Consider the following 11212-nt stretch of genomic DNA (forward strand, 5'->3'; position numbering starts at 1 on the left):
GAAGCGTGACTAGAGCACATTAATTATTAGCATCTGCCATCAAGACTCACCTCTTTTTATAATCAAGTTTTCGATACGCAGAGAGAAGACATTACACGGATGGAAAAACAGAAGTGGCAGAGAGGAAAAGCTGCTGAGAAAAGTTGCCCGAACAGAAATACAGGGAACACTTCTGGCCGACCAGGTCCCCAGTCTCCTCTAAGCTATTTGACCCTCATTCTCTGGCCCTCTGCTCCAGAAAGCACTACTGCTAAACACTCCCCCAAAGTAGGCCCCAAAACTTCACCCCCAGATTAACTAGTATTTCTTGCAGGCTCAACCTCTGCTCTCTTAACCATGTCTACATCTCTGTTTCCACCAAGCCTTATTCCTTTTCTAAGACTCAACAGTCCTACTTGTTAAGCCTAGCTTAAACTGAAACCAGTATCCCCAATTCTAGCCAAAGTTAGCTTCTCTAGTCACTGGATATGTAGGGACCACTCTAACTGCCTGCTTTTCCAGCAAAATCACCTGCTGGAATTGACTCAGTCCAGGTTCTACCTCTGCCTCACCCTTCGTACGTCTCTGCAAGCTCCACACCATCTCAGAATGAAGCTCTCAGGGAAATCCCGCCCTGCGTGGTATCTTCCTGCCAGAACCCGCTCGCAGATGAGCTCACAATTGAATTTGTTTATTTTAATGGTTGGGGTTTGGGCACCTGGGAGCCAACTTTATAAAATGTATTGCCTGTTGGAAGAAATGACGATGGAGTCCAGATCGAGCGTGCAGTTCTGAGATTCTCCACAATGGGGCTAGAATGTTAAAAGGAATAGAAAGATGACGTGTGTTTTAACATCTTATACAGACAGGAATTCAGTTTCTATTAACCACAGGCTGGAGAATAAGGACCAACATTTTCTCTAAACTGAAAAATGGTGGATAAAATATATTTAGTCACATTAAAAACAATAAAAAATTGATGCTTTGCTAAAATTTGGGGAAAGACTGAAACTGGAAGTCAAGAGAAAATATCTGAGCACCCCAACCACTTTATGCTAGGGGTATTTGCTATTACTCAACACTTCGTCCTGAGTTCTCTAGCCTCATGTGGCAAAGGACCCAAGAAGAGGAAATTTGGAGGTGACCTTCCCTACATCATAGAGACCCCAAAAGGCTACTGTGACATTGTGATTTATAATAAAAACATATATATTTGGTCTTCATCCCCATTTTTGACAAAGAGCTCCTAAAATCTTTGAGATTTCCTAAGTGAGGAGAGTAAAGTAGGAGTCTCTTGTTATGTTAGCGAGGTGACCTTCGGATCCACCTAAAGATGGGTGCTGGTTGCCAGGAGAAGCATCCATGAATAGAGGGTTGGGACTTTCAGTTCCACTCCTGATTTCTGGTGAGGAAAAAGGGGATGGTGGTTGAATCAATCACCAGTGGCCAATGATGCCTTTAGTCGATTCTGCCAATGTAATAAAAACTCATAAAAACTCAAAAGAACAGCGTTCAGAGAGGTTCTGGGTGCATGAACATGTGGAGATTTGGGGATAGTGGCTTGCTAGGAACAAGCATGGAACCTCCACACCCTCTCTCCATACCACGCCCTATAAATCTCTTCCATCTGGCTATTCCTGAGTCGTATCCTTTATAATAAACCAGTGATCTAGTAAGTAAAATTTTTCTCTGAGTTGTGTGAGCCACTCTAGCAAATTAATCTAACCCAAGATGGGGAGATCACTGGAATCTCTTCTCTATAGTCGGTCAGTCAGAAGCACAGATGGTAGCCTGGATTTTTGATTGGCAACCGGTGTCTGAAGTGAGGTGGGAGCAGTCTTGAAGGACTGAGCCCTTAACTTGTGGGATCTGTTGCTAATTCCAGGTAGATAGTGTTGGAACTGAGTTGAATCGTAAGATACCAGCTGGCCCCGCGATTGGTTGGTGGTGTGGGAACCTCCCTCTCCTGCTAGAATTGGTGATCAAAATCATTGCCTTGTAATTTATGATGCTGCTTTTTAAAAAATAAATCAGTCTTCATTTAAAAACAAACCATTGTCATCGTCAGGCATTTATTAAATAGCAAAATGAATGTTTCATAATTTTAATTGAAAGACTTTAAGAAAAATATTAATGAGATTTTGCTTAGTTTCGAACTTAAAAGTCTGAAAAAAATAAACTGTTTTTAGGTTCTTTAAAATGGCTTGCTATCAATTAGCAAATCATAATTTAATTCAGTTGTATAATCACTTTAACCCTTGAAAATATAGATATAGACAGACGCACCTAGAACTTATTTTCTTCACAAAACTTCCAACTGGAAGCATAACGATGTTTAATGAATTGTATGTGTCAGGGCCAAATTAACTCATTTAAGACTGCAGTGAAATTTCTTGGAAGAATTTCTTTTCTTTTAATGGTTCAGGGTCTGAAATAAGAACTATCTACTGAAATTTATGCTGTAATTGACCCTACCTGCCTTTGTAATACTGCGAAGTGCAGCAGCCATAAGGAGAGACTCACGTGGCGGAGAAAAAAGGCAGCACAAATTGACGTCACAAATCTTATTTCCTGGAACTACTTGAATCATCGAATTCTAACTGACCAATCAAACAAGAGGGAGAGAGGAAAACATCCTTTCAGGGTATGTTTTTCAACAACTGATAGATACCCTAAACTTCTGTTAAGCATCTCTTCATCCCCATAGAGACGGCCTTTATTTTGGATGGTGGAAGTTCCCTGGAACAAAGTCGTGGTAGGCTTTTTCTCCGGATGAGGCTCGCTTGGCATTCAGCTCTAGGCGATATCACTGAAGGAGGGATTTCCAGGGCACGAGGCAGCTGGCAGAGTGTTTCTCTGGTGATGTCTCCCTGTTAAAAGACCCTTTGGCTTTTAATACACTAACTTCACAGAGTACAGCCTTTTAATATGTTTTTTCAGCTGAAGTGCATAGAGCAAATTTTTTATACATGTCCTCAAATCTAATATCGTAAACAAAATGCTATATAGGTGAAGTGTCGAATTACTTCCAAAAACAATTGGGAGACATCAGAATGACATGAGAATGGTTTGAAAAGGGCACCATGCAGGCTTGGCTGTGGCTGGATCTCGCAAGTCAACTGTTTGTAACGATCATAATATTGTTTACATGGTACAAAATAAGTGATGTTTTAATTATTATACATCCGAATATGGGGGTTTGTTATTTACATGCAGGGTTTTACTAAGTTTGATTTTAAGAAATTGATTGAGTTCAGAGAACTTTCAGGAAAAGCATTTCTGGGAAACAGATGGTTGACCACAGTTGGAGCCTCTCACGAAGCTGCAGGGGGGAACATATAGATTGTCATAAAAAACAGAATCGAAGGGAGTAGGATGCCCTGTATTTCCTGTGTCTAAGATCATCTGACCTGCCTCCAGCTCCCAGGCATAGGTCAAAACACCTTGGAATGAATGAGCTCCTTGACTGACCTAAGCAACAGGACATGGAGGCGAGAACAGGAATTCTTGTAGCGATGTCAAAAAAAGTCAAGTATATATGAGAATATGGCCAAACATTCTGTCTTCAGGTAAAAAAAAAAAGAAGAAGAAGAAGAGGTAGGGGAGAATGATGGCTTAGATCTGACAGCTCTACATGTGTCTACCCCTTGAACCACGCTGCTCCAGTGTAGATAGGTTTACTCTGTAGCAGGTGCACAACTATCAATCATCCTTACGCCCACTTTCAGCATCTTCCTGGAGACTCCCTTTGCCTCTCTCATGACTGATCTTTCTAATGTTAGTTCTCATTCAGGTTCGTGTTTATTTTCTGGTGTGCTTCTGCTGCTTGTGTCATTATCCTTTGACTCTAAGGGAACCAAGTAGGAGGAAGGTGGGGTTGTCATAGCATCTCGTGTGCACACACTCACCTATTGTTTTTACTTACTGTATTTGTACTCTCAACTATGTCTAATGTCTCCCAGTGCAAAGAATCTTTTAGCTTCTCCAGAGAGGAAACCTCCAGTCTAGGGAGGTTTATGTCTTCTTCCTACTCCTTGTCTTCTTTGAAAAAAAATATTTGAGATATAATTTACATACAGAGAAATGCACAAGGTGGACCTATCTACTTTTTAAACCTCTCAATTTTACCTCATTCTTCATGCAGTCTTCCCGAAGTATATGGTGCTGCCTATTCTTGAGCCTTTGGGAGTTCTGTGGTGTAAATCAAGTTAGTAGTGTCATCAAACTCCAGCGTGGGTGAGAGAACGGCTGACTCTGGTAACTGATTCTTTCAAGAGACATCTTTTCTTTTCTTTTTCCTTCCCCAGACCTGGACTGAGACAAACAAGGTACATCTTTATGTGCTTTACCTTTTCTGAGAGGTAGAGAGTTTTCTCTCTTACCTTTCTGAGGGGGCTGTGGCCCCTCAAGATTCTGACTTATGTGGGGCATCTCACTTCTTACTCCCCACCTGTGGCACCTGAGGCTCTGTCTCTTGTGTCCTGTCCCCCACTTGCACCCACCCCAGCCTCATCCTTGGGCTCTGTGTTTTTAGTTTTGTCAAATGCCTTCAGTAAAACATGTGCTTCAGCACTAGTTCACCATTCTATATTCCTGGTCCTTCCAGTCGGCGCTGGGTCACATTCCTTCACGTGGGACTTTGGTTCAGTGAACCAGTTTCTTCTAAAGGTTGTCCACCTCCTCACCTGCTTATCCCTACACCTCCACTGAAGTAGTTTGTGGGAAGTGCTAAGTAGTTTGTTTGAAGTGCTAAGTGGGAAGGAGGCATGCAATTGTAGGTAAGGAAGAACACACTGCAGTGGGGATTTAGAAAAACAAGGTAGCACAAGGCACCAGACAGAAGAGAGGATGAGCCCAAGAAATATGACGAAGGGCAAAGAAAGCAAAGTGGAAAGGCCTCAGAAATAACATTGATATCCAGTCCAGGGTCAGCTTTGCCCAGAACTGGTAGTCTGAGGAGATGTACTGCCTGTTAACTTATCTTGGCAAGAAAACTGCATGAATGTGGAGGAAGAAGGTGGCTCAAGACGGCATTTTTCCTAATGGAATATGAGCTTCTCACCTGACAAGGCATACAATGTAGCAGGGCATAGATTTCTCCTTCAGTTCTAAAAATGTTCTACATCTGTAGTCCCATGACCACACTACCTTTCACCTTTTCACTCGCTACAGGAAGCCAGGTCATGGTGTAAGCCAAGCTTTGGTGCTATTCTTCGGAAGTAGTTTGATGGTGTGTAGCCACACACGCACATAGCTTCTGGCAGTGGTCCTTCAGCTTCCATGTGCAAAGGGTTTGTTAAAAATGCTGATCCTTCCTCAGAGGTTCTGGTTCAGTAGATGTGCGCTGCTGCTGACTAAATGTTCTTCAGAAGTAGTTTGATCGTGTGTAGCCACACACGTACATAGCTTCTGGCAGTGGTCCTTCAGCTTCCATGTGCAAAGGGTTCATTAAAAATGCTGATCCTTCCTCAGAGGTTCTGGTTCAGTAGATGTGAGGCAGCATCGAGGTATCTGCATTTTAACCTAACAACACAGTGATTCTGATAATGGGGATTTAAACAAAATCCCCGGGCGTTGTCCATACACATTGATGCTTGTTCTAATATAAGCACTGTTCTAATATATTTTACTTATTCATTTCTACCCCATCTCATGCCAAAATGAATTAGAGTTATAGTTTCCTAACATGTATCATGGAAATACCTTATATCTTGAGCAATGTGATTCATATTGGTTTATGAGCTTTAATCCATCCATCCAACTTGATTTGGCTAAAATAATTTTATAATTTTCACCCAGGCTATTATAATTATCTTCTATTTGATTTATCTGCCTCCAATCTCTCCTTTATCTACCCATTTTTGCAAACAAGTTTTTTTTAAGCAGCGGAACACCTTATTGAAACAATATTTTAGTGAAAGACCTACAATAATAAAATAAAAGTGTAGCTGCTCTAGTTGAAGTATGGGTGTAGAGGGTGGCGGTCAGAACTCTGTCTTCTCAGTCTTCCCCATCCCAAGACACCGTCCCTGGTCCCCCAGGTGTCTGTGGAGCACAGATGACCATCCTTGCTCTAGCAGCTCTCAATCATGACATCTTAACTCTTTCAACATCACCTATGAGGTACATTGCAAATGATTTAGTGATGACTGAAGTACTAAAGTTTGTAATAAATTTAGTTTAAAATAACTTGGAGTGGATTCAAGTCATTGCTCATACTTGGCATTTCAGTATGCTTTTTTGAGGATGAAAGCCCCTACATTAGCTGTTGACGTGGATGTCATTGTAGAAAAGGGTTTAGAGTCATGGCTCTGGGCTGGCCTCTGTGCTGCTGCCAGAGAGAAATTCTTGAAAAATATCACCCTCTTTGCTTATACACTCAGCCCTTCGCAGCTTATAGAATTAAGACTTATCTGCTTTCCTTTGCTCTTCTCTCTCTCCTCTTCCAACATCTTCAGGACTCTGGTCCCCTCACACTCGAAACAGCACATCTCCCGCGATTCTGTGTCTGCACAGGTGCTCTTCCCCGGGAAGGAGGGAAAGAAACAGAGAGGAAAGTGGATTCTTGACCTCCAATGCCCTCGTCTGACCACTGCTGGGATCCAGCTGTTATTCCCGCCTTAGCATTCTTTGAGGCTCTTCGATACCTTCACGATACCTTCACGCACGCTTTGCTCTATGTCATCCTTTTTCGTTCGTCAGTGAGTTGCAGAGATCTCATCTTACTCTCCTTTGTACCCTCAGGGCCTGGAAAGAAGTACAACAAGTTATTTCTTCCTTTCTTAATGGAGCAAACCAAAGAAATCTGCCTTATATTTTAGGGTTTTTTTAGATCTCTTTTTCTTCTCTTTGCTCAAGGTGACACTGGGAACACTCCTTTGAGTAAAAGTAAAATACAATATGCTCCTTGGGGCTCTAACTTACCACAAAGGGGGTTGCAAGTTCTAGTTTTTCTAGGATCGTTTATGTTGATTACCTAAAGAAGCAGCAGTACTTTGCATGAGATGCACATCAGGAATCTCCCTCTTCATGCCAAGCCCAGCAGCACACAGAGCCAGGCTTTTAAAAAGGTAATTCATAAGTTTGGAAATAGGAAGTGACAAGAGGTAATGGATCTATTTCAATTTGCTCCCCGAGGAGATAGCTTTTATTTATTTGTCCCAATGCCCCTTTCAATTTAGTGTATATATTTTCCAGAAAATTCTAACCTTTCTTTTTCTTCCATTCAATGGGGAGCAAATTTTAGACTATTTAAAATCCTAAATGTAGACCTCTCAGTCTTCGTATCTACTTTCCTCTTATAACTAAATATAGAAATTAGGCAACACCAATGTCTCTTTCTTGCCATCGCTCTCATCTCAGCATCGGCCCAACCTTCTTTAGTCTCTGCTCTCCCCTCCCCCACAGAGATTTTAATTTTGTTAAAACGTTTTTCCTGCGGCTGTGACTCAAGCAGCTCAGCTAGCTGCAGAAACACAATCATTTAATATTCCAACCCACAGCCCAGACGGTTTCACATCAGGTCATTCGGAGCAGAGCTGTTGAGACTGCTTTATGACAATGATTGGCAACACCCTGCTGCTGAAAAACAAACAGCTTTAAAAAAAACAGCTAGCGTGCCCTGAGCAATAACTCCACTTTCAATACCGGAATACGAATTGGAGCCAGTTCAACAGAAGTGAGCATTGTCACCAGATGACGATATAACACTAAAGCCACACTCTCGATTCCTCCCTGTGTTGGTTGGATAAGACACATCCATTCATTACTCCATATGCCCATTCATTCAACTGTATTCAAAGTGGGCCTATTTCCGCATGGGAACCAGGCAAAGCCAATGCTTAGGATACAAAACAGCACTAGCAGAGCTCTTGCTAGTAACATATCTATGGTCTATTGGACAAGGTAGACTTCAAAAAAACATATACAGCTAGCTGTGGGTGGGGCCCATAATGGTAATCTGGGAAACTAAAGAAGTCTGGCACCTAACTCTAACAGGGAAACCAAAAGGGAGTTAAGGGGCTCACAGAGGAAATAAGATTTGAAGTAAAACTTAGGGAAGGAGTGGATGTATTTCTGGCCACAGAAACCCATATGTAAAGGTAAGAGGCTGACGATCACCGTGCTGCTAAGGTCGAAGAGAGGTACAGGATTGCGGTGGAGGGAATGAATTCTGCTTCGCATCATGTTTGCAGTAGCTGTGGCGGATTTAGGACCCAGATGAGATTTGGGGCTAGAAACAGTTTTAGGAGTCACTGTCTACAGTTCATAGCTAAAGGCAGGTGAATTAATGAAATTGTGCAGTGAGAAGGGAAAAAATGCCCATGACTGAATCCTAAGGACAACAACATTTAAGAGTATAACTGAAGACAGGGAACACACAAGAGAGTCTAAAGGAGTATAGAAGGAGTACTAAAACAGAAGTGCGTGGTAGATGGAAGGCACCTGTTTTTACAGAAACAGTCCCCATTTTTTACATCTCTAGGACCTGACATTTATTCAAGTATCTCTTAAATGAATGATTTTATATATTATCCAGTTTAATTTTATCTTAGAAATGAGAAGAGTAAACCCACAATTATGTAATTTGTGCAATTCAGATATTCTCTTCATCTTTTTTTTTGCTTTTTTTTTTTTTTTGCATTTTTGTTATGATGTGTCTAGATAGGGATTTATTTCTATTTACTCTTCTCGGGACTCTTTATGCCTCCTAAATCTGGATCCATGTCTTTCTTCAAGTCTGGAAAATTCTTAATTATTACATCTTAAAATATTACTTCTTGTCTTGTACATTCTTTCCTTCTGGAATGCCTCTTATATATGGAGGTTTTCCATTTACACTATGCTGGACTTGCCTATGACTTTAAAAGGACGTGTTTTGTTTTGTTTTTTACCTCTTGGTCTCCCGCTCCATGGAGGTCACCATATCGATGCCGAACTTAGTGCGGACACCGATCGGCATAAGTCCTGGGCTCCGGCGATCCTCCTGCCTCAGCCTCCGGAGTCGCTGGGACTATGGCCGACACCACCACGCCCAGCAGAATGTTTGTTATTTTTTATGCAGCATATTTTCATAACTGTTTTTTTTTTTTTGTAATAGAAGGATTTTCAGCTAACCAAGCCAGCCATATTAGTCGAAAGTGAAGGTGCAACAATGCCCTAAGTCTGACTGCTAATTTATGACAATTCCCCAGTTCTCTGCCATAGGCTTCAGGACTGAAGTTCGTTTTCATATCAGACTCCGACTGGACATTTTAAACATCCTACATCGAACACATCTAAACCCTGAGTTTATACTTGCTCCTTTGCCTATGTTCTGTATCTCAGTTAACACCATTCCCATCCTCCCAGTCTTCCAAATTAGAGCCTAATTTTGCTTTGTATCATCCATCTCCTTTACCACAAATATATCTTCTCTTCTCCATTTCTATGTTTATTCTCCAGTATAAGCTGCCATATTTTCCACTGGCTTTATCATAACAGCCTCTTAGCTTGACTCCCTTGCCGTTCTTTGTGCCTGTTCCTATCCATTTACCCAGAGCATCTGGAATTGTCTTGAATTTAAATATGTCACTTCTCTGAATAGAAAATGTAGCTAACTTTCTGCTGTCTCAGAATAAAGTTCAAGTTCTTTATATGGCAATAAAGGCCCTAAATAATTACCCTTCCACATCTTGTTTCCTGTCTTTGCCACTTTGTATACACTGTCTGCTGCCCCCATGGAAGAAATGTGCTCCCATGACTTTGTTCAAGCTATTCCCCTTCGCTAGAATGTCCTGTACATGTTGAAAGTCTAGTGTTCACTGGTTAATGAGGCTTAGACTCCACAGCCAGAGCTCATCAACCCCATTGCTACTTGAGCCTGAATATATAAAGTTCATCACAGTATGCCTTGCATGTGTATACTTAGCTGTATACTTTGACGGAGCAGTAAGGTCCTTGAGAATATGAAACATTACCTTATATTCAACTTTATCTTTCTACTATCTAGCAAGACATTGGGAGATTAACACACAGTTGTTGAATCAAGTTGTTATAATACAATGTTACAAAAAGAACTCTGAAATTTTAGGAATTCATGTCTACTAATTACAGACAACTCTGAGGGGTCTAGAGTAAAAGAAGAACATATATATAGATATATACACATACGTATGTAGCATGTAATATTCCAAGATATCAGATTTTTTGGAAAAGTCATTTATATTTGGCTATTTAAGAGAGAGCCTAAGCAAGTATGATAAAAAATACTAGTACCAATTTTTAATCCCCCCATCTCCAGCCCCAATTAAGTCATCTCAGCATGATTTTCCAGAAGTGGTGAGGGGGAAGTAGTGACCTTATCTACTATCTCCCAATCAATATTCTAAACAAAGTAGGGCAATGGATAGCAGTGATAGATTCAAGTAAGCAGCGGTCATGGGTAATAATTCTCAGATCTATCGAATGACAATATTAATTCAATATTGAGAAAAAGAAAATAATGTATGAAATATAAAATTATTCACAGACCTTAGTCTTTTCTTAGGATCATATGAAACTAGCATTCATTACTATTCTACCAACACATGTCATTCCTTACCAAGGTTAAATGAGTGAGCAAGAGGTTGTTTTTATGACTTGCTTTTTGTATATAAAGCAAGAAGTTTTAAATTATTCCAAGAAAAATTCAGCTTTAAAGAATATTTCAAAATAACATTTCCTAAATTCAAAAATGTTAATGCTTTTTCTACTTTCTATGGAGTGATGAATTTTCTTTTAAAGAACCCAAGTCCAAACCAGTTAGAGGAAACTAATTTTAATAAAACTTTTTTTTCATCTCACTTTGGCTATTTGTTATGTTGTCCGTTTACTTAACGAGAGGTAAGTTTTCATTTGAGAGCCTTAAAAAATATTACTGGAGATTTTTTTTTTATGTTTAGATCAAATAAATTCTCAGTTTAATATCCTGCTGGACCTTTCTAGATATTGTTTTTTTCCTTTTCAGTTTATCAGATGACAAATGCCTCCTGACATAAGCCTTTATGCCATACAAAGATTGCTGTGTGAAGTCCCCAGGAAAATCTTCCGTGCATCAAAAACATGTTGAAATGTTAGAACTTCAAGAAAGCTACGGACCGCTCACTTCTCAGGTCAGCTGGCAGTGATTGGAAAGTTAAAAATAGTTGAAAACAAGGATAGGCCTGATTAAAAAACAGAAGATTTAGCAGAGAAAAGAGAAAGAGAACACTCT

The sequence above is a fragment of the Pteropus alecto genome, unplaced genomic scaffold (assembly GCF_000325575.1).
Source record: "Pteropus alecto unplaced genomic scaffold, ASM32557v1 scaffold57, whole genome shotgun sequence".
Lineage (NCBI taxonomy): Eukaryota > Metazoa > Chordata > Mammalia > Chiroptera > Pteropodidae > Pteropus > Pteropus alecto.